Here is a 24,222-nt window from a genome sequence, read left to right as displayed (position 1 = left end):
TGATCAGGGACAGACGTGAAGTGGTCCTGGGTCTATCCTTCCCTCTGCCCTCCTTCATTAAGAATTCTACTTGAAGGGTGAAAGAAGACTCCAAAGAGGCAGCAACATGGATAGCTCTACTGCCTCTGCATCCACAGCACCACATCAGCCACATAAACCCCGGCAACGACTGGCTAGGCTGTGCCTAATGTGCCATGCAAATGACCTGCCCTGCGGTTGCCAACTCACTGCCCCAGGGACTCACCATTAACTCTTGCCTACTGCTCTGGTCATCCAATTGCCAATCATGACCAGGTATGGCAAGATCAGAGCTGTAGAAATACTTAAGGAAAATCTTCCTAAGTTAAAGTAAGATATCTGCTGGGGCCTGTGCCGCAGCTCACTATGCTAATCCTCCGCCTGCGACGCCAGCACTCCGGGTTCTAGTCCCGGTTGGGGTGCCAGTTCTGTTCTGGTTGCTCCTCTTCCAGTCCAGCTCTCTGCTTGTGGCCTGGGAAGGCAGTGGAGGATGGCCCAATTCCTTGGGCCCTGCACCCACATGGGAGACCAGAAGGAAGCACCTGGCTCCTGGCTTTGAATCGGCGCAGCGCGCCAGCCATAGCAGCCATTTGGGGGGTGAACCAATGGAAGGAAGACCTTTCTCTCTGTCTCTCTCTCTCACTGTCTAACTCTGCCTGTAAAAAAAAAAAAAAAAGATATCTGTTTATCTGTTTATCTATTGGTAAACAGAAACACTTAGAAAACTCAGAATGGATCTTGTTATTACACAATTTCATACCAAGCCACCTAAGTACAAAGCTCCAATTCTGCTTTTTCTTTTCTAAGTTAATGAATGACATTAACTGAGAGTGTAAAAAAATCTGAATAAAATATCAAGTTGTATTTTAAAATTTTAAAAAGAACTTAATGAACACCTACCTACATCTGTACCTTATCATAAATACCTTCTTTGGAACCATGATAGGAAAAGTTTTGGAAATGAAAGAAATCAATTTCTATATGAAATAAGTTGCCTCAGTGAGTACTTTTCAGTGTTTTTAAAATACTATTTTCTTGTGTGTGTTAATATCAAACATGGATGAAGCAAAGGAAAGGTTTCTGTTAGTTCCTTAGCATTTACAGCAATTTGAGTGCAAACAGCTTGACAAATTCCACAGCAATGGAGACAGCCGCTCTTGAGCCTACTGAGCTCAGAGAATGTGGTCTTCCACTGCCAGTCAGTCACAGCACTTCCTCCAGTGAGCTCTCTATCAGCATGTATGGTCCGAAGGAGAGGGAAAAAAATACAATTTCAAGTGGACTGAGGTGATTCCAAATAGTTCATAGGACAAAAGTGTGAAGATTTTTGTCACTTTTCCTAAGTTACTTAAGATCAATTTCAGTAGACAATTGTTTTCTATTTAACTTTGCCTATGTAAGAAAACCCTAGAATGACATTTATTGAGCTTTTTCTATGAGCTAGGCACCACTCCTGGCACATTGTTTCCATAATTTTATTTAATTATCATGATAACCTATCAAGTAAGTCCTTTAGAAAACTTCCTATTTAATAGATAGGGCATTCAGTGAAGAGTGATGAACTTGATCAAGGTCACACAGCAGTAAGTGGTGGATCTTGAGCTTCAATCAGGTCAGGTCCTCAAAGCTGATGCCCCTACCTGCTTACACATACAGCCAAATGCCAGTTCTTCTGAACTGCCATCAAACATGATTACTGAATCTTATTTTTTAGTTCGTTCCTAAACTGAGCTATTAAAGACACTTTTAAAGATGTTGAACTGTTTAACCAGCTAATCCACTTTTAGGAGCTTAGAGAAACGTGCATTAATAGGATATTATACAGCAAGTTAAAATCATGATATAAGCCTATATTTACTAACACAGAAAGATGACTTTAATTTATAGCTCAAAGCTATAAAGCTACAAAGAAAAGCTACAAAGTAGCATGTAGTTTTATTCCGTTTTTGGAAATAATATGCCCAGTAGTTGTCAACAGGTACATGCAGGGATTCTAATATTAATAAATTCTGATTAACTAAGTATTATCAGTCACTGTTACACATTTTTATGTATTAATTTACTTAAATCTCTAAACAATCCTAGATGATAGCTACTATTTTTACTTCCATTATATGGAAGAGGGAAAAGATGATTACACAGCAAAGACTGAATAACTTGCACAAGAAATGCAAAAAGCAATTATCTTAAGAGAGTGGCCACAAAAAAGAATGCTAACTACAATTGTCTCTAGATGACAGGGTTTTGGAACATCACTGAAAAATAATTTTTGATTTTAAAAATTTTCCCCAAATAAATATTAATTACATATCAGAAAGATACTTTTATACATTTATTTTTAGAAACAAAAGTTTTTTGCTGTCTAATATGCTTATGTGACACAAATAACACAAAAATATTCACCAATACCAACCATTTACCAAATGACCTTTAGAAGAAACAGTTGGTCAAAATGAACTGGCTCTTCTTGAAAGCAACACTTTATACGTGGGTCCAGGGAGAGATTTATCCAGAAACGCTTATATTACAGTGGAATAAAAGAGGCCTTTAAACTTTGTAGTCAATTTGCAAGTGGCTCCTTCTACCACATGCAGAGTGTGTCAAAGTCACTGGCGCCTGGGGTCAGATACACCAGTGCAAGGGAGTGGCCATTCCCAGCTGGTAAACTGTTGTGGACAGACATTCCACAGAGTGTTTTGGAGCATAGGACACCCTTGGGAGTTCTGCACAGTTAAGAACAGATGTAGCTGAAGCCAGAGAAATGTACTCTGTGAAGGCTTAGCACTAGCCTTTTGATTTCGGGATTCGATGATTGTTTACAGCCCTTGTCTCTACTGTTGAGGAACATTATTATTATTATTATTATTATTTGTTGTTGTTGTTATTGTTGAACTCTTTACTTAGTGTAAGGTTAATCTTATGAGTACAAAGTAAGCTGAAAATAGATCTTTGTAAAAATTAAGAGCAGGAATGGGACAGAGAGGAGGAAGAAGGCGGGAGCATGGCCAGGAGAGAGGGTGGGGTGGGAAGCATCACTATGCTCCTAAAACTGAATATATGAAATACATGGAATTTGCATACCTTAAATAAAAATTTTAAATATAAATAAATAAAATTTTTAAAAAACAAACTAAGAATTTGTGACAATTTTTAAAAAGTCCTTAACATGGAAGGGATCATTGCAGGCAGTGAAGACTGACACAGAAGGTGACACAGATTTGCATGCCAGCAACAACTACCAATGGACATTGAGCTGCCTGTCAGTCACACTAAGCTGAGTGCTTCAGGAATTCCTTCGAAAGGATGTGGGTAACACTGATTGAACCAAATGATTATTTCCTTTGTCTTATATTCTCTATAGTAATGATTTTAAAACTCTATAATAAACAAAAGACAGACCTAGATAGAGTTTATTTTATGAAGTTGTGGATTCCCTCAAAAAAAGTGATTTCTTTTTTTATTTTCCTACTTTAGCTGAAAATATTGAGCTAAAGATTTCCATCAGTCAATGTAGTAATTAGGTATTTCACTATATCTAAATCTATATCCCTATGGATCATTTAAATCAAGACTCTGGTAATACAAGTGGAGTGACTTGGTAAGCAGCAAATCTTAGAGAACAGTGCCTCCATAAACTTTGTACTGGCTTAACTTTGTTACAAATCACAACACATTTTCAGGGGTGGTTATTTGTCTTGGCTAACACCTCTCTGTCTCTCTCCTATGCAGACATACACACACACACACACACACAAATGCATTAACAGTTGTGCACATAATAGCAAGAGGTATTATGTGTCATGAGCCTGTGTACCTATATAGAGTTACAACAGCATTTCAAGAATTTCACCACCTGCTCTATGTTTGGAATAGTTTATTATAAAGTTATTTTCTGCTGACTTCTCCACTCCCACTGAGAGTCAGCTTGTACAAATAGCTATAAATTAGGAAAATTGACCTCAGTTACATGGAAAATTATTCTGAACAATGCATAATATCATGGCAAACTACCAAATCTCTGTGAAAATGCCAGAAGGAAGTCATTTGGTTCTAAATGTGAATGACAAGGATGTTAGTTCACAATGTCCAATCAAGACATGGTATACTAAGGGTCCCAAGGGAATAAACTTTAAATACAGCTAAGGTCACAGAAGCTAATGATTTTATCATTGCTGGATCACTTCCCAGTTGGCAGAATACAGACTGCTTCTTTTACAAACTCCATTTCCCTAGCTTCCTACATGGAGGCAGGGCTACTTTGCTTCAAGGTAGCTCACAATTTTCTCCCAAATGTCTCTTGCACTATATTTAATACCCAGGAAAGATGCTCAGTTAAGAACAACACACTCTGCCCAGATATATTAATGGTGGGAAGATGTCTTCACAAGTTACTGTTGTCCTAGGGTCGGGGATAATGGTCAGGAAATCCCCTTCTTCATCACATTCCAGCCCTGTTGTCTCTCCCCTTTACCTTCTTCTCTTTCATCTATTGCAACTCAGTGTGGAATCTGTGTACCAGCAGTGACCACGACCTGGCAACTTCCAGCAAGGCAGTGTCTCAGTGCCCTCCCACATCTACTAAATTAGAATTTCATTTTAACTAAAATCCTCCAAAATGAGTCATATACAATCAAAGTATATAGAATATCCTCCTAGAGATATATTTTGTCCAGTCAACAATTATAGAAGCTTGGAACACTGATTCTTTTTAGTAGTTTTGTTTTTATATCTCCACTATCATCCAAGAAACTCACAATCTAGAATCAGTCTTCATGCTTTAAGTCAAAATGATAAAAGTCTTCAAGATGTTCATAAAAAATGGCTATCAGGAAAAAAAATCATGCATGGATTTCAGATTTTTTGCACTAAAATAAACTTGTTTTAATTCTATATTTTTTTAGAATGTACTCTGTTAACACAAATAAGTAACAACCAACATTTGTTTAACACTACACACTTTACAAAATACTTTCATAATCATATCAACTTGCTGCTCACAGCATCCTTGAGAGGTAGGTATGTATTACAATTCTTATTTTATAGACTAGGATATTATAATAGCTGGAATTAAGCAATATGCCATAAATCACACACATACAATCCGTTTATTGGCTCCAAGTTTAGTGAAGAACCAGGTGGGTGGCTAGGAATCAAGCCACGGCCCAGCATAATGGCTGCGGGAAACTTCTGACACCTATACCTCAGTCCATCAGCTATGATACAACCACCATGCTCTGGTAGCATCTCCCTCTAGGCAAAAGTCATATTTGCTTTATGATAATTTTTGCATTTGTCTGATTTTCTCTAAAGCTTATTTGTTACTCTTCCACAACAGACAACTTTCAGCTTCACTTTTTGGGAATTCCTTATTAGGAAAACATAGGCACATTTTCCTGAGACTTTTGTCTGCCCAGACCATGGCCAGGCCTTGTCATTGATCTTACTCACATTCTACCACCTAGGGAGCTGTACACCACACCAGTGAAAACATCAAATGCTTCTGCACGGGGCATAGTCTCTGCACTCAGGGATTCCATTTCCAAACTATATGCAAGCTTTGGCAGATCATGATTGAAGAACCAAAGAGTTAGACTCTCTCTGAAAAAAAAAAATAAAAATAAAAACGAACAAAGTTCATCATCAAATCTCTATAAGGTTTTTCTTTCAAAAGTTTCCAAGTGAAAAGTGATCTGGCAATTTGGGGAGTGTCTGAGTATGTTCGGAGATGCAGACCTTCTTGATGTAATTTTCAAAATGTTTTCCTCAAAGTTTGAAGACAGGATCAGCATACAAAAGGCGTGATGAGTATTCCAAGCTGGATTGAGAGCATCTGTTCTGTTAGTAAAGGGATGAATTGAAAACACGGAAGGGCTGACACCACAGCAATGCACTGAGCAAGATGGGATTTCCAGATATAGACGTGCACCACTCCCTGGGGACCAGAGTTGGAGGAGAGCCCTTTACAAGAGATGGAGAAAACAATCCTGTTTTAAATCCAGCAGCAGTAGGGATGGGTAATTCTTCCAACAATAAAGTAACCACATCACCAGCTAAATGCAAGAGAGACAATGTGTCCACAGTTTAAGAGAGATCTTAGGAAAACTCAATTAAAATCTGGCGACATCCAGGATTTCCTAAATAAGCTCAAAATTAATCATGTTCCAGTATGTTTGTCCCTACGCTTTAATAATTGCTGTCTGGAATGTGGACTTGGTGGTGAGCTGCTTTGTGACACAGAAGTAAGGGACAGAGGAGCTGGGAGATGAAGGGGGCTGGTACACTTCTGACTTCATGGAAGGAGACTACTGTATAATTTAGACTTTAACACAAGAGTGAAGTGGGGGTGGGCGCTGTGGCACAGCAGTTAACGCCTGCAGTGCCAGCCTCCCATATGGGCACCGGTTCCAGTCTCTGCTGCTCCACTTCTGATCCGGCTCCCTGCTAATGTGCCTGGGAAAACAGCAAAAGATGACCTGCGTCCTTGGGGCCCTGCACCCATGTTGGGGACCTGAAAGAAGCTCCTGGCTCCTGGCTTCTGATCGGCTCAGCTCTGGACGTTGTGGTCTTCTGGGGAGTGAACCAGCAGATGGAGGACCTCTCTCTCTCTCTGTCTCCACCACTCTCTGGAACTCTGCCTTTCAAATAAATAAAATATTTATTTAAAAAAAAGAGTAAATTGAGCCTATATCATGTTTTTCCTCCTGTTTTTACAATTCCCAAATCTACTTCCTACATAATATGACTACATAGATGACTCATACATCTTTCCCAAAATTCTGACTAAAACAATTTACTTGGTCTCAAGTTCTAATTGCTCTTCTTTCTAGTCTTGTCTTCTCCCTGGAATTCTGTGGTCATTTCCAGGATATATGAAAACTCACTACACTTTGGAATGAGCACTATCTCTAACATAGTCATGGAGTGACCCTGTAATCGCCAGAAATAGTCTAAGATAATATTCTAAGTCAGATTATGCTTTATTATGAAAAGTTGCATTGATGTTGAAGGCAACTCTTTAGTTAACAGAAAGTTCTTTCCTCTCAAAGAGGGATGGGAAGGATAGTTTGAGACATATTTGAAACACAACTTTCATGTTTGAGAATACATTGGGATACAGAGAAATCTGAACTCGTGTCTTAGTGAATAGATTCCTTTTTTGAATTTCAAATACAGGGACCTATCAAGATTATTTGAACCAAAACCTTTGCAGAAAGCCCTGGAAGAAGAGGGGTAAACATTTGTATTTTCTCTATTCAGAGAACTCTTTGATAAGGCACTTAGAGGATCTCTCCTTTATCCACAAGTTTGATGAAATATTGTGGTTGCTTTACCATATTCCCAGAAGCTAATGATTTCTGAACTGCTAAAGAGCATGGTTTATGGGTTTACCATGGCCTTAGGGCTTTGCATAGAGTAACATATCTACTTATGAGGAAAGTGAGGAGTAGAGATTAATAATTACCCACGGTCCTACAGTTGAAAGACCCAAGAGATAGGCTACCAAAAATTATTCTAGAACTTCTAGTCTATAAGACTAAATTTCCACAAGATACAATTTAAGTCAGGAACTTGTTAAATTTCAAATAGTCACAGGGACATCACACGCTCTTCCATCAAAGCCCAGTTACTTGTCACCCAGACTCTTAGCCTGTGCAAACCTTTACAAAGTGATTGTCCATGTTACTGCCTGCAGGATGTGGGCCACATGATGGGAAAATTGCTTTTAAAAAATACTTATTTATTTGCAAATGCAGAGAGATGGAGAGAGACAGACAGAGATCTCCCATCTCTTAGTTCACTTCCTAGATGCCTGCAACAAATAGCACCAGACAAATGCCAAGACCAGGAGGCTGGAACTCAACCCAGTTTTCCATGTGGGTGATAGGGATTCAACTACTTGAGCCACCAGCTGTTGCCTCCCCAGAGTACACATTAGCTGGAAGCTGGAATCAGGTGCAGAGCTGGATCTTGAACCCAGGGTATTTTGTTATGGGATTCAGGCATCCTAAGTGGTGTCTTAACTTCTTTGCCGCATGCCTATCATGGAATGTTCTGTTTGCTTTTTTACCTAGTCAAGTTGCTGGAACTGTAACCATGTGCACATTTAGCTTCAGTGTGACATTTATGTGCTCCCATTTCCTGTGAGGCTAAGACAGAGAAATGACAGAATTGAAGAGTTTTCCTGGGTGCCTATGTACTAGCCATCTTTTGCATGAATATGTAGCTTAGTAACATTCAGGCAATTGAGCTACAGTGGTCTCCTGTTGAATATCAACCACTGTGCTTAAACACCATCCACCATCACCAAACAAGGATGCTCTGTTTGTGACTGCTGCCTCAGCAATTCTCTCAGAACTGCTGGGAAATGGAAGGAAGTGGAAAATTGGCTGCTGACAAATCCTCTGCTGGCACTGCTGGCCAATACACTGGACAGGAACCAGCTCGGAGTGCTGTGTCCTTTCCCAACCCTGACTTCAGGCTTTGCTGGAAATGACTACATTTGTCCCCTAGAAATCATAGCACAAAAAAGCGAGGTGTGAGTGAATGCAAACAGAGCTAATGTACTTGCTACGGGAGTTACAGTGATTCACTCATAGGCCCTGAAATATGCAGTCCTTCCAGACCCAGAGACGTTTCTTGAAAGATTGAACTGTCCTATGCCTGCATAATGATTATCTTTCTGTGGCCCAGAGTTGTCACCCAATGATTTCTTCAGACCATAGTGAGAATAATGTCATTGAGCAATTTTATGGCTATAAGGGACAGTTTATCTAACTTGTGATAGTCATCAGTGGTTTTTCATAAAGTTTTTGAAGACTCTGCATCTCTGTAGGTACCGAGTAAGTCTATTGAGTAAGGGGATTTGTGGCTTTTTCTTGCCATTGAGTTCTGTGTAGAATGGACATACGTTCCTAGGCTTGTATTTAATTGCAGCTGTGAGAACCCTGCTGTTCTCTTGACTCTTGGATATGGCAACCAGCAAGGTTTGGCATGGGGGTGATACTCCTTAGAGCTTGGGTCCTTGCAAGATTGAAATGAGTAAATACCTACTCCACACTGAATGAAAAGTGTCTTTGATGAGAAATATGTTTTATACTTGTAAGTCCTTAACTTTTAGAGATATAGTTGCTATCACAGCATAACCCACACTGAGTTGGTGGATAAAAAAATTAGTATGTGCTGCACCAAACTAAAGTGTGTGGCATTGGCTCAGGGACCAAGTAGTGCAGTGGCTGCTGATGAAACTGTTCCTTGAAGGTATAAAGGATGGCAGCCTGTAGTTTTCTATGGCAGAACATGTAGAAACTCCTTACCTGAAATAACTGGAAGCATACAAGGGGACCTCAAAATAAGCTATGGATGAATGAAACTAAAAGATAAGCTTATAATGGTGCAAAGAATTTGAAATTCCTATATAATATTTTTAATAATATATATATATTGTACATGAACTGTTTTATGAACCTGTGTACATTACATTCAATGAACTCAAGGTTTGGAGAAGACACTTGAAATTGTGTACTTGGGACTGGTACTGTGGCATAGCGGGTAAAGCCTCTGCCTGGGGCTGGCACTGTGGTGCAGTGGGTTAACGCTCTGGCCTGAAGTGCTGGCATCCCATATGGGCGCCAGTTTGAGACCCGGCTGCTCCATTTCCGATCCAGCTCTCTGCTATGGCCTAGAAAGCAGTAGAAGATGGCCCAAGTCCTTGGGCCCCTACACTCCTGTGAGAGACCCGGAAGAAGCTCCTGGCTTTGCAATGGCGCAGTTGTGGCCAATTGGGTGGTGAACCATCAAATGGAAAATGGAAGACCTCTCTCTCTCTCTCTCTCTTCCTCTCCTCTCTCTGTGTAACTCTGACTTTCAAATAAATAAATACATCTTTAAAAAAAAATAAAGCCACTGCTTGCACTGCCCTCATCCCATATGGGCACTGGTTCAAGTCTTGGCTGCTCCATTTCTGATCCAGCTCCCTGCTAATGTGCCTGGGAAAGCAGTGGAAGATGGTCCAAGTGCTTGGGCCCCTATATCCCCTTGGGAGACCCGGAAGATGCTCCTGGCTCCTGGTTTCAGATTCACTCAGCTTATGACATTGTGGCTATTTGGGGAATAAACCAGACAATGGAAGATCTTTATCTCTCTCACCCCCTCCCAACTCTGCCTTTCAAATAAAAAAATTAATCTTTTTCTTTTTTTAAAAAAAGAAACTGTGAACTAGGAGGATGTGTTGATTGCTTTGGAATACATGTGATCAGGTACTGAGTCTGAGGCCCAAAATAATTATCAGTGTCAAAGATCTTCCAATCCATCGTGGACATATGGAAACCTTTGTTTTTTATACAACTGAAATTTTGAGTGTGTGTGTGTGTGTGTGTTGTGACAACACAGCAAAACCTATACTGACTGAAATGTGGTTCAATTAGCCTCATTTTATAGATGAAAAAGTTGAAAGACATTTGATGAATTTCCCAATGTTTCAAAGTTATTTAAGGTAGAGCTGACACAAACCAGCCCTATGTTTTACCACGACCCGATGTGTGTCCTTTTAGTCATCAAACAGAACACACTCCAAATAGGGAGATCTTACTCCTTTAACTTCTGTCATAATTTGTGCATAAATGGATGAAATGTCCTTTGGCCCATAAAGACTTTCCTGAAAAGAAGCAGGACTTGCCCAGGAAGACAAGGACAGGAGGCTACAGTCTAATGTTCCAGTTCAGGGGGAAGGAAAATGAAACAAAAACTACTATACACAATGGAAACATACACTCAAGCATTACTCCGAAACCAGCACTCAAAAACAGCAGAGGAGACAGCTGAAATGTTTCTGTGACTCCCCAAGTCAACACTCAAGGGTGGAAATGTTGTATACTTTCAAAAATAACATATAAACCCTATACTTGCATCTCAGATGCTGTGGCGTCTTTCCAAAGAACTTGTGTGTCTCTTCATGGGAACCCAGATTACTCTCCAGAGAGTGGGTTGTTATGGAAAGAGCAAGACTGACCCCTCTCTGATCCCCAGCCTTGTATTTCACTGTGCGAGCTCTCTGACTCATGCTTCCCCGTTGGATGCCACCTGCCATAAAGCTTTCAGCAGAGAAAAGCAGAAGCCGTGCTCTTGACCCTCCAGAACTGGGAGCTAAATGAACTGCTTTTCTTTATGTATCACCCAGCCTCAGGTAGGTTGCTAAAGCCACAGGAGGTGGACAAATACACACAGAGACAGCCAGCTCCTGTCTGCATCAGCGGAGCGCCACCTCAGCGTTGCTTTACCTTTGGATATGTCTTCTTTCATCTCTCCTCCTTCCCACCAGCAGCACTTCTGGTTTTTCCCCTCTCTGAATTTATTTTCCATTTCTCTATGGAAACCAGGCATGATGCCTCTGTCTTATGTAAGTATTTGAGAGGTTTTTTTCTGGCGGTTGATTATCAATGCACCAGCCTAGAAATGCAGGTTCTCAAACAAAAGTCATCTTGTTTTAAAATAAATAGCATGCTTTGTATTTTCAGTTAGGAAGTCTTTCTTTTTGTTAGTCTTAGCATTTCCTTTCCTGAAGTCCTGGAGAGATTCAACATGGACAGGATTCTGAACTGACTTCAAATTACCGAATTGTAGAAAGACAGAAAGAGTGCTTTGGGAAATTCCTTCTTTTCCCTATGATTTCTCTGTCCATATTTCTCACTCAGTTTTCCCAAAATGACATAATGCCCTACCACCAACAGTTTTGCCCACTTACCACTTGCTGCCCTTTGGGCAGCTTTAAAAAGAAGCCACTGTGGGGCCTGCGCTGTGGTGCAGCCTGCAGTGCCAGCATTCCATATGGGTGCCGGTTTGAGTTCTGTCTGCTCCACTTCCAACCCAGCACTCTGCTAATGCGCCTGGGAAAGCAGCAGAAGATGGCCCGTGTTCTTGGACCCCCACACCTACATGGGAAACCAGGAAGAAGTTCCTGGCTCCTGGCTTCAGATGTGCCCAGCTCCAGCTGTTGTAGCCATTTAAGGAGTGAGACAGTGAATGAAAAATTTCTTTCTCCCTTTCTCTCTCTCTCTGTCTCTTCCTCTCTGTGTAACTTTGACTTTCAAATAAATAAGTAAATCTTAAAGAATTATTTTTTTTTTCATTTTTTTTATTTATTTATTTTTTTGACAGGCAGAGTGGACAGTGAGAGAGAGAGACAGAGAGAAAGGTCTTCCTTTGCCATTGGTTCACCCTCCAATGGCCGCTGCGGCCAGCGCGCTGCGGCCGGCGCACCGCGCTGATCCGATGGCAGGAGCCAGGAGCCAGGAGCCAGGAGCCAGGTGCTTTTCCTGGTCTTCCATGGGGTGCAGGGCCCAAGCACCTGGGCCATCCTCCACTGCACTCCCTGGCCACAGCAGAGAGCTGGCCTGGAAGAGGGGCAACCGGGACAGAATCCGGCGCCCCGACCGGGACTAGAACCCGGTGTGCCGGCGCCGCTAGGCGGAGGATTAGCCTAGTGAGCCGCGGCGCCGGCCCAAAGAATTATTTTAAAAAGTAAAATAAAAAGAAGCCATTGAGAAAACTCAAATAAATATCCTTTATCTGACAATCAGAATTCATCACCAGAATGACTTGCTGATTTTGCTCAACTAGCCATACAGGGAAGTTGGGTTCTCATTTTTTTTATTTCATTATTTAAACAAGGAATTGACAAACCAAGACTTGTAAACCAAACCTAACCAGCTGCCTGATTTTGTTGGGTCTATGAGCTGAAAATTTCTTTTATCCTTTTAAGTGGTTTTACAAAATTAAAAGAAGAATAATATTTTGTAGCACAAGAAAATTAGGTGAAATTGGAATATTAGTGCTCACAGAGTTTTACTGGAACACAGGCATGCCCATTTGTTTACATGTTTTCTATGATTGCTTTTTGCACTAAAATGGTACAATTCAGGAGTTGCAACAGAGACTTATGGCCTAAAAATCCTAAATATCTACTGCATGCCCCTTTATAGAAAAAAAATTTCCAACACCTAATTTTGTTTTAAGAGTTATTTTAGTTATTTCAAAGGCAGAGTTACAGAGACAGAGAGAGGGAGAGAGAGAGAGATCCTCCATCTGCTGGATCACTTCCCAACTGGCTGCAATGGTCATTGCTGGGCCAAGCTGAAGCCAGGAGTCAGGAGCTTCATCTGGGTTTCCCACATGGATGTCAGGGGCCGAAGCACTTAGATTTTTAGCATTAACAAGGAACTGGATCAGAAGTGGAGCAACCAGGAGTCAAAGTGGCACCCATATGGTAGGTAGCGGCTTAACCCACTATGCCACAACACCAGCCCCATCCAGCACCTAATTTTAAAATAGCTAGCTTCACTGTTTAAAAGTAATATAATAAAATATAAGTACTTTAGAACTCTGAAGCCTTTGTTTTGAAATCAGGAAAAAAATCAAAAGACATACCCCAAAGATTTGGCTTTTTCTCCATAGGAAAGATTAAAGCTAACCTGATAAAAAGAAAAAGGGATTTGGAATCAGAAGACCAAGACTGAACTCAAGTTTCTCTATACACAAGTGGTTTTGACTAACTCATATTAATTTCTTTCATTCATTGATTAACATTTTCCTGTGTATCTATTACATTCTAGGCACAGCAAAAACCACAGGGGTAGAAAAGTCAAAAAAAATATAGACCCAGTCCTGAAAGGTTCTTAGATTTGTTGTTGAGCATTAAATATACTTGCTGGAAAGTACTCTGGACAATTTAAACCACTGCATAAAAATCACTCATTATTCATGCACTTTCAAGCCACAAGTTTGTAGGACATTTGTCTTTGTTCTGACCCAGATCTGACAAAGCTTATGAGACCTTTCAAACTCCTGCTGCCTCTCACTACATGAGCGGGCCATGCATGTTTCCCCTCTTTCAGTTTTTTTCCTTTATCTTGATGTCACTTCAGCTAGGCAATCCCTCTTCTTTAATAATATTTTACTTATTTAGCATTTGTTTCAATGACTTCACTCTGCCTACCCTGTGGGTAGATGTGACCTAAGAGCCAAACTCAGCCATGATATCGGTTGTAATTTGTTTCTTAGTTAGCTCTCAATAGGCTGAAGTATGGATTTCTTTGATAGAAAAATGATTGGTAGAGTGTCATTATCTTGGGAAAAATCAGCAGCTATGGCCTGGCACAAGTTAACCCTGGTTTGCACCCTCATATGCAATAGTTGCTGAGTAAGCACTTTTACCTAAGAATTAATAGTTTGGATTATCTGTTAAAAGGAAAAACAGCTAACTTTTATATTAAAGTTTTTGATAAGAAGAGTTGGTACAAAATAAAGTCTTTTCTTCTGATAAAGAAATACTTATAAGAAACTATTGTTTGCAATAATATGCCATTGATTATTGGATCAGAAATGGTGTAATGTCAATTAGGTAGTCAGTTGAAAAAGTAGAAGCCAATACCCATCGTCTCAGGGAGACATTAATTTGAATAACTATCCACATGAAAAGAGCTACATAGGAGCCAGGGAATGCAGGTGAGAGGTTACAGCACCTGGATGGAACACAGAAATATGAAAACATACATTGAAGAGTATAGGAAGGAAAGTTTCATATAACACACGCCACCCTTTCTCAAAGTCTGCAAAGCACACTACAGAAAGAAATACCTTCCACATAGGAAGAGAGCAAAGTAAAAAATCACCTTTACCACATCACCCAGCACCAGGCCCACCCCTGTGAATTTTGGTACCAAGTTTGCTCCTGGAGTCCCAGGCTCCAGGTCCAACTCAACACAACAACAGCCTTCATGCACTTAGGCTTCAGGTTGCTCTTTGTTGTCCTGAGGTCTCCCCTCACGACCCCTGGCAGAAGGCAAGCCCCTTGTGAAGCCTGGAAGCGGGTTCATTGAGTCACTGACTCAGACACTAGGCTAGCCAGTCTGAGAATGTCTGAAGCCAGCCTACACATGGACTCTGGCAGCTGGACCACCCAGATTCTGTGGGTGGATTTCCCTATCAAAGCTGGTCTGTAAAGACTGGAATAGGTAACTACATACATCCTCAAATGTGTGGATACCAGTGCAACACCACAAAGCTCATGAATAAACAGGGAAACATGTCACCATTAAAGGAACAAAACAAAGAACCAGCAAATGACCCTGCCTTACAAATAATTCAAAATATTCATATTAAAGGAGCTCAGTGAGCCACAAAAGAATGCAGATAGACTATGTGTGTTTTCATAATGTTTAAGTGTATCAAAATATTATGCTGTATGTCTTAAATAATTGGCAACTTTCATTTGTCAATTATTCCTCAATAAGGTGGGAGGAAGCAAAAGCAATGCCATTATTCTATAAATGCTTTTCAGAATGTTGTTTTTGATTCCTTTAGCTTCTTTATCAAATTAGTCAACAAAATCCAATATGTTAAGCTGATTTTTCCGGATAAAATTTTTTTACATGATTTTAGAGTGAATTTCTAATATTCATGAAATGCACATAATATGCATTTAATTTTCCATATATAGAATAATGTATTAGAAATATATAATTCTGATACATTTAGGTTCACCAAATAGTTGTTCAGTCTCCAGTTTTTTTAAAAATTATCCTTTAAATGAAAATAATAAACCACTGATGTTTTCTGCTAAGAGGTTTTACCAACATAAACAATAAGTGGTTTCATACCTCTCTTCACATTAATTTCCCATTTAACATCTGCTAAAGGGTAAAACAATCATGAAATGTTGCTATATTGAAATATTATATGCTATCCCACTAGGGGAAAAATGGGAGTATGATAAGATATATAGCTAAATGTGTGTTTAGGATTTAGCCAGTGTCCTCATTTCCTCCTTGGTTAAAATCATACCAGCTCTCTTTTAGCCATCAGAACTAGCATAAATAAAGACGATTTAAAGTTAAAGGAGTTAAAGATCTAAGAATGTCTCTGATTCATTCAAATTTTAGTGTTAGGTGTTAGAAAAGCAACCACTCAAGCTAACATGAAGGAAGGGTGGAAATTTAAACTCTATCAAGAGGCCTTCCCTTAGGTTATACCACCTGTGCCCCACCATCTTTGAGAATACCCCTAACTCTGGCTGGGGAAGTAAGCTTCAGAAAGGTATCAGGTCAGTTTCCGTTCCCCTTAATGCCTGAAATAGGACAAATTCCATCTATGTGGATTTCTGTGTACCAAGCAGAAGCTAGGTGAGTGTGCATATTCGCCAAATGAATCAAGCCAATTATCATTGTACATCTTGTGTCTGTTTCATGTGGTGTCGAACCAGATGACATTACCAAATGGTCAGACGGTTCATCATCAATCTGCTGCACCTTTGGAGTCCTTTTCCCTCAGAGCACAGTCCTTCTCTCAAAGCTTTCAGTCTCCTGTGATTTAGCATTTCTTGGGTCAGGCTTTTATTTGTAAAGCCAATGAAAAATACGAAGCGTTCCTCAGAGAAAAGGCAAACATACTACAAGAACTGTTTTTGCAGAGTTCCTGTCTTTGGTGGAGCACCCATTTTCAGAGGTTCCTCATTACTCTTTAGTGAGGGTCAATTTGGGCATTCTCTATTACTCCAGTCCTAGAGGGGGAAATGTCTCATCAACATCTGTTCTTGTGAAATACCTCTGGAGGCTGTGAGGATGGGAAAGTAGAGAAATTTGACAGAATTGCTTTAACCCCCGGAAAAAGCACTGCCAAGTCTGCAGTTCTGTTCAGATAAAAATTGGCCAAGAGCCAATTGCTTGGTTCTCTACCAGCTCCCCCAGGTCACGAAAAAGTTCTAGAAATGACGGCTTTCTTCCTGCATGTTATCAGTGCAGATACCACCCTGATGTTCTGGTCAAGTGGTTTAGTTACACAAAAAGAATACAAAGAAAACAAGTGAGCAGAAGCATTTACATGGCACTACATGGGTATCTGAAATGGAACTAAAGCATGAGTTTCCCCAGATGGAAATAATCTAATGGACTTAGCTGTACAGGGAGGCCCATGAAGGTGCTGAATGGTAGTATGAGCATATATTAACATACGAGTTACTTTTTTCTTTTTCTTAAAGACTTATTTATTTATTAGAGTTACTTTCACAAAGTTAATAAAAATGCATATTCTGAAAAAACTATGCATAGATTTCAAAATTTTTGCACCAAAATAAATTAACCTTTGACGTCCTTTTTCTACACTTTTTAAAGTACCCTTGTGTAATGACATAAATGAAAGAAATCCCAAAAATACTTGATAAGGTGCAACGATTGAAAGCATCTCTGTATTTGAGAAGGCAACACATCTAGTTGGAAACACAACTAGTAGGAAATGAAAAACTCTACACTCTTCCACTTATCTTATGTTTATTCCTGGCATTGGCTTGGAAGTAGAAAAATCCCTTCCCTTTTGAACTGGGATATGGGATACTCCAGGTCGACTTGGCAGGAGCAAGAGATCACTTCACATGTGGGGCTGCCAAATGTATTTTTTTATTTCTTTTTTTTTCCTTCTTAGAAAATTTTATTTAATAAATGTAAATTTCAAAAGTACAACTTTTGGATTATAGCAGTTTTTCCCCCATAACCTCCCTCCCACCCACAAACCATCCCATCTCCTACTCCCTCTCCCATCCCATTTAATTAAGATTTATTTTTAATTATCTTTATATACAGAAGATCAACTTAGTATATACTATGTAAAGATTTTAACAGATTGCACCCACACAGACACACAAAGTATAAAGTACTGTTTGAATGCTAGTTCTATATTAATTTGCATAGTACAACACATTAAGGCCAGAGATCCCACATGGGGAGTAAATGCACAGTGACTCCTGTTGTTGATGTAACAACTGTATTTTAAGATGCCAGAAATTCCATCATCCCCAAATTCTTCTTCACCAAAAGTAAATCCCCAAAGTTAGTGTTGATATTGAATTGGACAGGCACCTGGTCTCTAAGATCACTTTGATTCTCAATCCAGATTGTTACAGGATCCTTTCAGGGAGAGAGTAAGACATCATCAAGCCCTGTGCTGGGTGCAGGCCCTGAGTGAACAACACCAGTGTAGGAAGGGAACAGCGGTTCCACTGGGACGTGGGAGAGTCACCTGAATACCCTTTAAGAACAGCCGCACTTCCATTCCCATCTCCTCCTTCTCCCCCGCCTCCTCCTCCTTCTTTACAGTATCATCTCCTCTGATGACTCCTCATTCCTCTGCTGAGTGAATGGCTCATGGCTGTTTCAATACACAGTCATTCTGATAGCTCCCATCGCTGTATCCTCTACAGGCCATTTTTCAAAAAGTGAGGTAACCAAATCTTGCCTTGTTTCCCTTTGCTTCGGAAATGCATGTCCTGTGTCACGCAAACCCCAGAGGTCTCTGCAAAGCCACTTGCCAGAAGTCATTAACCTCTTTGCAGTTGAACTCTCAGAATCTCATCACTTCAAGTGGACAAGAACAATAACTCCCCTTGCAGCTGCAGAACCAAAACACACCCCTAGTGCTTTGTTATTGTTTAAAAATAGTAAAAATTTTTAAAGACTGTGCACAGCATAATTTATGAAGGGAGAAGGGAAGTTTGGGAAGGAACTACGAATAATTGTGTGGGAGACCCTATTAGTTCTTAAAGAACACAACTTTCTATGTTTTAAGTAAGCTTCGAAATTGATAACCCATCCATGAATTTGCTCACAAGTACCATCGCTTTTCTCTTTTTGAAGCACATCCAGCCCCCTTCACTGCTCCCTATGTTTTAGCCTCAATGTCTAATTAAGCCAGGGAAACTAAGAGTTCTGCGAATTATTTTATGTGAACAGATCATAAGTGCAACTCTCTCAATATTTCCTAAGTGCCTCCTATCTTATCTATTACTTCAAATACAAACTTTCAAGAAAAGCTAAATGAAAAGGGAATTAAAAACACTTTAGGGGCTGACACTGTGACGCAGCGGGTAAATACCCTGACCTGCAGTGCCAGCATCCCATATGGGTGCCGGTTTGAGACCCGGATGCTCCACTTCCAATCCAGCTCTCTGATATGGCCTGGGAAAGCAGTACAATATGTCCCAAGTCCTTGGGTCCCTGCACCCACATGGGAGACCGGGAGAAAGCACCTGGCTCCTGGCTTTGGATGGGCGCAGCTCCAGCAGTTGCTGCCAACTAGGGAGTGAACCAGCGGATGGAAGACCTCTCTCTCTCTGCCTCTCTTTCACTCTCTGTATAACTCTGACTTTCAAATAAATAAATCTTAAAAAAAAAAAAACACTTAAAGGAATCTTTGTATAATAATCTGGAATATACTAGCATATGGTAACAAAAATGATATTGGTTTTTGTTGTTGTTTAAGATTATTTATTTGAAAGACAAAATGACAGAGATAAAGGTAAGACAGAGAAAGAAGTCTTCATTAACTGGTTCACTCTCCAAATGGCCTCAATGGCTTGGGCTGGGCCAAGTGTGAATCCAGGAGCCCAGAACCTCACCCTGGTTTCCAATGGTGGCACAGCCCATGTACTTGGGCCGTCCTCCTCTGCTTTCCCAGGCACATTCACAGGGATCTGAATCAGACGCAAAGACACCAGGATTCAAACTGGTGCTCCAATATGGGGTGCTGGCATTGCAGGTGCAGGGTTAACTGGCTGATCCACATTGTCGGCCTCATGCCACTGATTTTGTTCATCTAAAATAAATTGACAATTTTGTTTATTATTTAAAAGGGAGTACAAGTTAATAAAACTGATTTACTGGATTATTTCAACAGTCCCCAAAATTAAAGAAAATGAAAAATTGGCTTTCAGATTCCAAGCTTTGTTTCTGGAAAGTTGAAAGCCTTCTTCTCATAAACTGAATAAATTTTCTAATTTTTCATTACTATGGCCTGTTTTTCCTTAGGCTTCTCAGGATTTATTATATGACCTGAATAAATTTATTTTTCATGTTTAGCTTACATTTTTCCTTCACAGTTATAATCACTTGTGATAGCACTCCTAGTGTATTATTACAGACATATGTTTCTTTTGAGTGATTTCTACCAGCAGCATTGCTATAGGACCCAAAAACCCTGGGTTCACTTGCCTGATACGCAACAAGACAAACACTGGCACTTCCTTTTCAATTAGGTAAGGGGTGGTGGAATATAGCAGGAGTTTATTTTGTAATGCACAAAGCAAGGAGTATGGGTAGCTATCCATCAATTCCCAAACTCCCTCAAGGATTCAGGGTGGTGAATCTGACTAAGTTGAGATCTGCTTATGTGTGGGTCTCTGGTCCCCTGAGCTCATGGTCCTCCTTGGATTGATCAACACTAGGAGGTCAAGGTGCTCTGAAAATACTATTATGGCGAAGTGGGCTCTGGTCCTTCTGAAATCCATAGGTCGATTGATAGCACCTTCCAGAAAGGATCTCAAAACACAGTCTATCACTGATAGTCATTGAGTCCTCAGCCTTGTCATTGAAGTCCTGCAGGACAAGCCTAAGCCTTGTGAATTTCATGAGTTAATCTCTAGATGAGGTTCACTTACAATTTTTGCAACAGACACAAAGAAAATGAAAACTCAGGGAGGGAAAGTGGAGCCTGATATAATCGGCCCCAGCTTCAGCGTCGTGTACCTACTGCTACAAACAGATTGTTCCTTAAATGTCATGGACACAGGGCATTTCTGAGTGGTCCCAAAGACTGAAATCCCTATTCCTGTTTCAGCAGCCAATGAAGGCATGTATGCTGTTAAATAAAATACATAAAAAAATTACTGCTTTGGACTGATCTCTTGTACAGGGTCCAACAGACCAAACAAAATGGAGTCACTCAAGCTCAAGTTTGTCTCCTAACTGAAACTAAGTGTTTACCTGAGCTTCCTAAGATTCCAGAGAGAAATTGCCTTCAAATCGGTGGTTTACTCTAGCATGGTAGGACTGCTTGGACCTTTAAAATAAAAGTAACTTTAAGCAACTTGGTTTTTTTTTTTTCTCTGTTTCTACTTTCCTCAACCCTTTTCAGTATCTAAAACCAATCTCCTCTGCTTGGTTCATGAGAACACCCAGTCTGTGTTATGGAATGAGTTTGTTGCTTGATTCTCAAATAAAGCCAATTAAAACTTCACATGTGTTGTACTTTTCCTTTTGACAGTGATGAGCTGTCATTTTTCAGAGCAGATTCTTTCACTTCACAAACTCAAGCTTCTCTTTCAGATTTTCCTCTGAGAGCAATGATGCCTATGTTACGGGGGCCAGCTGCAAGCTGGCTGAGTATAGATTCTTGAGACGTGGTAAATAAATCAGACTGACATGGCCTGAATCTTACACTGCGAAGGAAGCATCTACGTGTGGACCCAAGGTGATAAAGATTTCTCAATTTCTGCCAATAGCTGAAGTCATTTCCTTCAACATCACAAAGAACTGGTTGAACAGTTTACTCCTTTCTTTCTCCTCCCCTCCCCATCCCCCATGCTTGATTTCTTGCTAGGGGAGGGGTTTTCTCAGAATCAGAATGTGGGCTTGGTTTCATTCCTTGTTGTTTACTCTGCCCATTATATCCCAAAAGAGTTCCAGGAAAACTAAGTGGCCAAGACTGAGTGAATTCAGAAAAAGGTCTAAGGAGCTGGCAATGAGCATACCAGGCATTTGTGTCCTGCTTCTGAATGAAATGGAGCGAGCAACAGTTGCCCAGGATGAATGAACCGCCAGGGTGATTTGCAAGATCTTTGGAACTTTCATAGCTCAAAAATTGAGTTTAAACCAATTGGCCTATTTCCACAGAGAATGGGTGGAAGTTAAGTAAGATCTGCAACCTGGACTCAAGTGATTTGAGTTAGTGTCAGGACAGCAGGAGAGGGAAGAACAGACGTACCATTTTGCGTCCTCCTTCTTGGGGAGCTGGACTGAAGAACTCTGGAGAAGTTGAACACATGGAAGTAACAGCATTGAAAGACATATTTCTTCATTTATAGTGTTGAAACACAAAAATTATTTTCAAAAACTCAATTCAATGCAGCTATAACTTTGCTTGTCTTTGGAGAGAAACTACTGGGATTTTCTTTATTTTTAATTTGAGAAGGAAATACTTTAATAGACATTCTTTTGCTATGAATCATGTAAGGTTTACTGTAATCTCAAGGTATGATTAACAACCAACTTTACTAGATATAAGGAATAAACCGAACAGAATCAGAAATAGATTGTTACACTTAAAAATATTGAGAATGGGGGCCAATGCTGTGGCGTAGTGGGTAAAACTGCTGCCTCCAGTGCCGGCATCCCATGTAGGTGCCAGTTGGAGTCCCAGTTGCTCCATTTCTGATCCAACTCTCTGCTATGGCCTAGGAAAGCAGTAGAAGATGGCCCAGGTTCTTGGGCCCCTGCACCTGTGTGGGAGATCTGGAGGAGGCTTCTGGCTCCTGGCTTTGAATCAGTGCAGCTTCAACTGTTGCAGCCACCTGGGGAGTGAACCAGTAGATGGAAGACCTCTCTCTCTTTCTCTCTCTCTGTCTCTCTCTCTCTCTGCCTCTACCTCTCTGTAACTTTGCCTTTCAAGTAAACAAATAAATCTTAAAAAAAAAAAATAGTGAGAATGTAACTTTCTGTTCATATGTTCAAACAAGAGTCTCCACAGCTTGATTTGACTATTTCCAGAAAATATTAAAAATAACAAACTTTAGGTTATAACTTGAAGAAATATTATGGAAAATTGAAAGGTGGCTTTCATAAAGAAATCAATCAAAATTGCAATCAATGCAAATGATCCTGAGAACGCGGGATGGGTAGAGTGGTATTTAGTAATCAATGCACTCAGAAAGTGCGAGTTTTCTTCCTCATGAAGACCACACACACACATGAACTGGGTCACAAGTTTGTCAGTGCATCACTAGCACTACTAAGGGATCATTTGTCGCCACCGTCCAGTTTCTTGTCCTAAGAGTTTTATCCACTTGGTCTTTCAGTGTCCTGGCCCAGACCACAAAGCCAGCCAAGTCCTATTGGCCTGGTTCCTGGCTTATCACACCTACTGTATACCTGGATTTTCTTCTTTAGTAACTGTTTAATTATTCTAATCTTCATCTATAACTCTTTAAAAAATGATTCTTATTTAGCATTTACCATATTGTATTGTAATTTTCTTTAAAATATTATTATATAAAAGATAGCTATGAAAGGTGATATATATTCATAGGTTTAGCTTAAAAATAATTTTATAATGTCCCCACTATACATTTAGCAACCCCTAGAACACCGTCCCCTCTCATCTCAACCCACTTCAAAAGTAACCATAATTCTGAATTTTTCCATAAATCATTCCCCTGCCTTTCTTTATAGATTTACTATTTCTATATATGTCCCCACTCATCTAATGTTCATATTTCATGTATTATTCTGTGACTACTTTCTTTCAATTCTGGTACTTTAGTTTTGAAGATTTATTTGTTTATTTGCAAGGCATAGAGACAGAGAGGGAGAGGTAGCAACCAGGAAAGAGAAATTATCCATCTGCTGGCTCACTCTCCAAACGGCCACACCACCAAGGAGTGGGCCAAGCCAAAGCCAGGAACCTTCAACCCTACTGGGGTCTCCTACATAGGTGCCAGGGGTCCAAGCACCTGGGCCCCCATCCACTGCTTTCCCAGGCACATTAACAGGGAGTTGGATTGGAAACAGAGCAGCCAGGACACTAACTTGCACTCTGATAAGGGATGCTTGTAGCATTGCAAGCAGTGCCACAACACCAGCCCCTGTGGTATATTTTTCAAATCTCCCTCTGTTGATATGTATAACTGAAGGTAATTCTGTTTCATTCCTATCTATATTCCATTGTATGGATAGAAACATAACATAAGTCATTTACCCGGTCTATTGGTGAAAATGGTTAACTTACTTCAGGTTTTTAGTTTACAAACTGTACCGTTGTTATTTTTCTGTATCCTTCCTGGTGGACTTGTGCCAGAGTTCTTTTGAGGGATATGCTTAGGAATTGAATTGCTGGGTCAGAGAAGTTCAAATTTACTAAGTAATGCCAAGCTTTTCTAAAATGGTATGATGAACATGCCTTCTCATGAGGCATAAATGAATGTCTCTACTGTTTCATGTCTGTATAAATGCCTGAGTTCATCTGGCTCCAAAAAGTAGCCTTTTGCCAACTTGGTGAATATGAAATGTTTTAATTTGCCTTTCCGTGACTAACGAGGCTGGACATCTTTTCATATTTATATATGCCAGCATGGAAAGCACAGGAAACAGACCCACATATGTGCAGAGACCT

The 24,222-nt window shown here is 40.2% G+C and overlaps 1 long non-coding RNA gene across 1 annotated transcript; it reads left to right on the top strand.

The window, feature by feature from the left end:
* Positions 1–11,053: 11,053 nt before the first annotated feature.
* LOC149126256 (uncharacterized) lies at positions 11,054–22,531 on the top strand. The gene is made up of 2 exons (XR_016235772.1): positions 11,054–11,200; positions 21,162–22,531. It is a non-coding gene; the product is annotated as an uncharacterized LOC149126256 (long non-coding RNA).
* The last annotated feature ends 1,691 nt before the right edge of the window (positions 22,532–24,222 follow it).

The sequence above is a fragment of the Oryctolagus cuniculus genome, chromosome 6 (assembly GCF_051225735.1).
Source record: "Oryctolagus cuniculus isolate XC-2025 breed Fujian yellow rabbit chromosome 6, ASM5122573v1, whole genome shotgun sequence".
Taxonomy (NCBI): domain Eukaryota; kingdom Metazoa; phylum Chordata; class Mammalia; order Lagomorpha; family Leporidae; genus Oryctolagus; species Oryctolagus cuniculus.
Note: the sequence above shows the minus strand (reverse complement) of the source record. Positions and strands in the feature narration are given on the sequence as shown.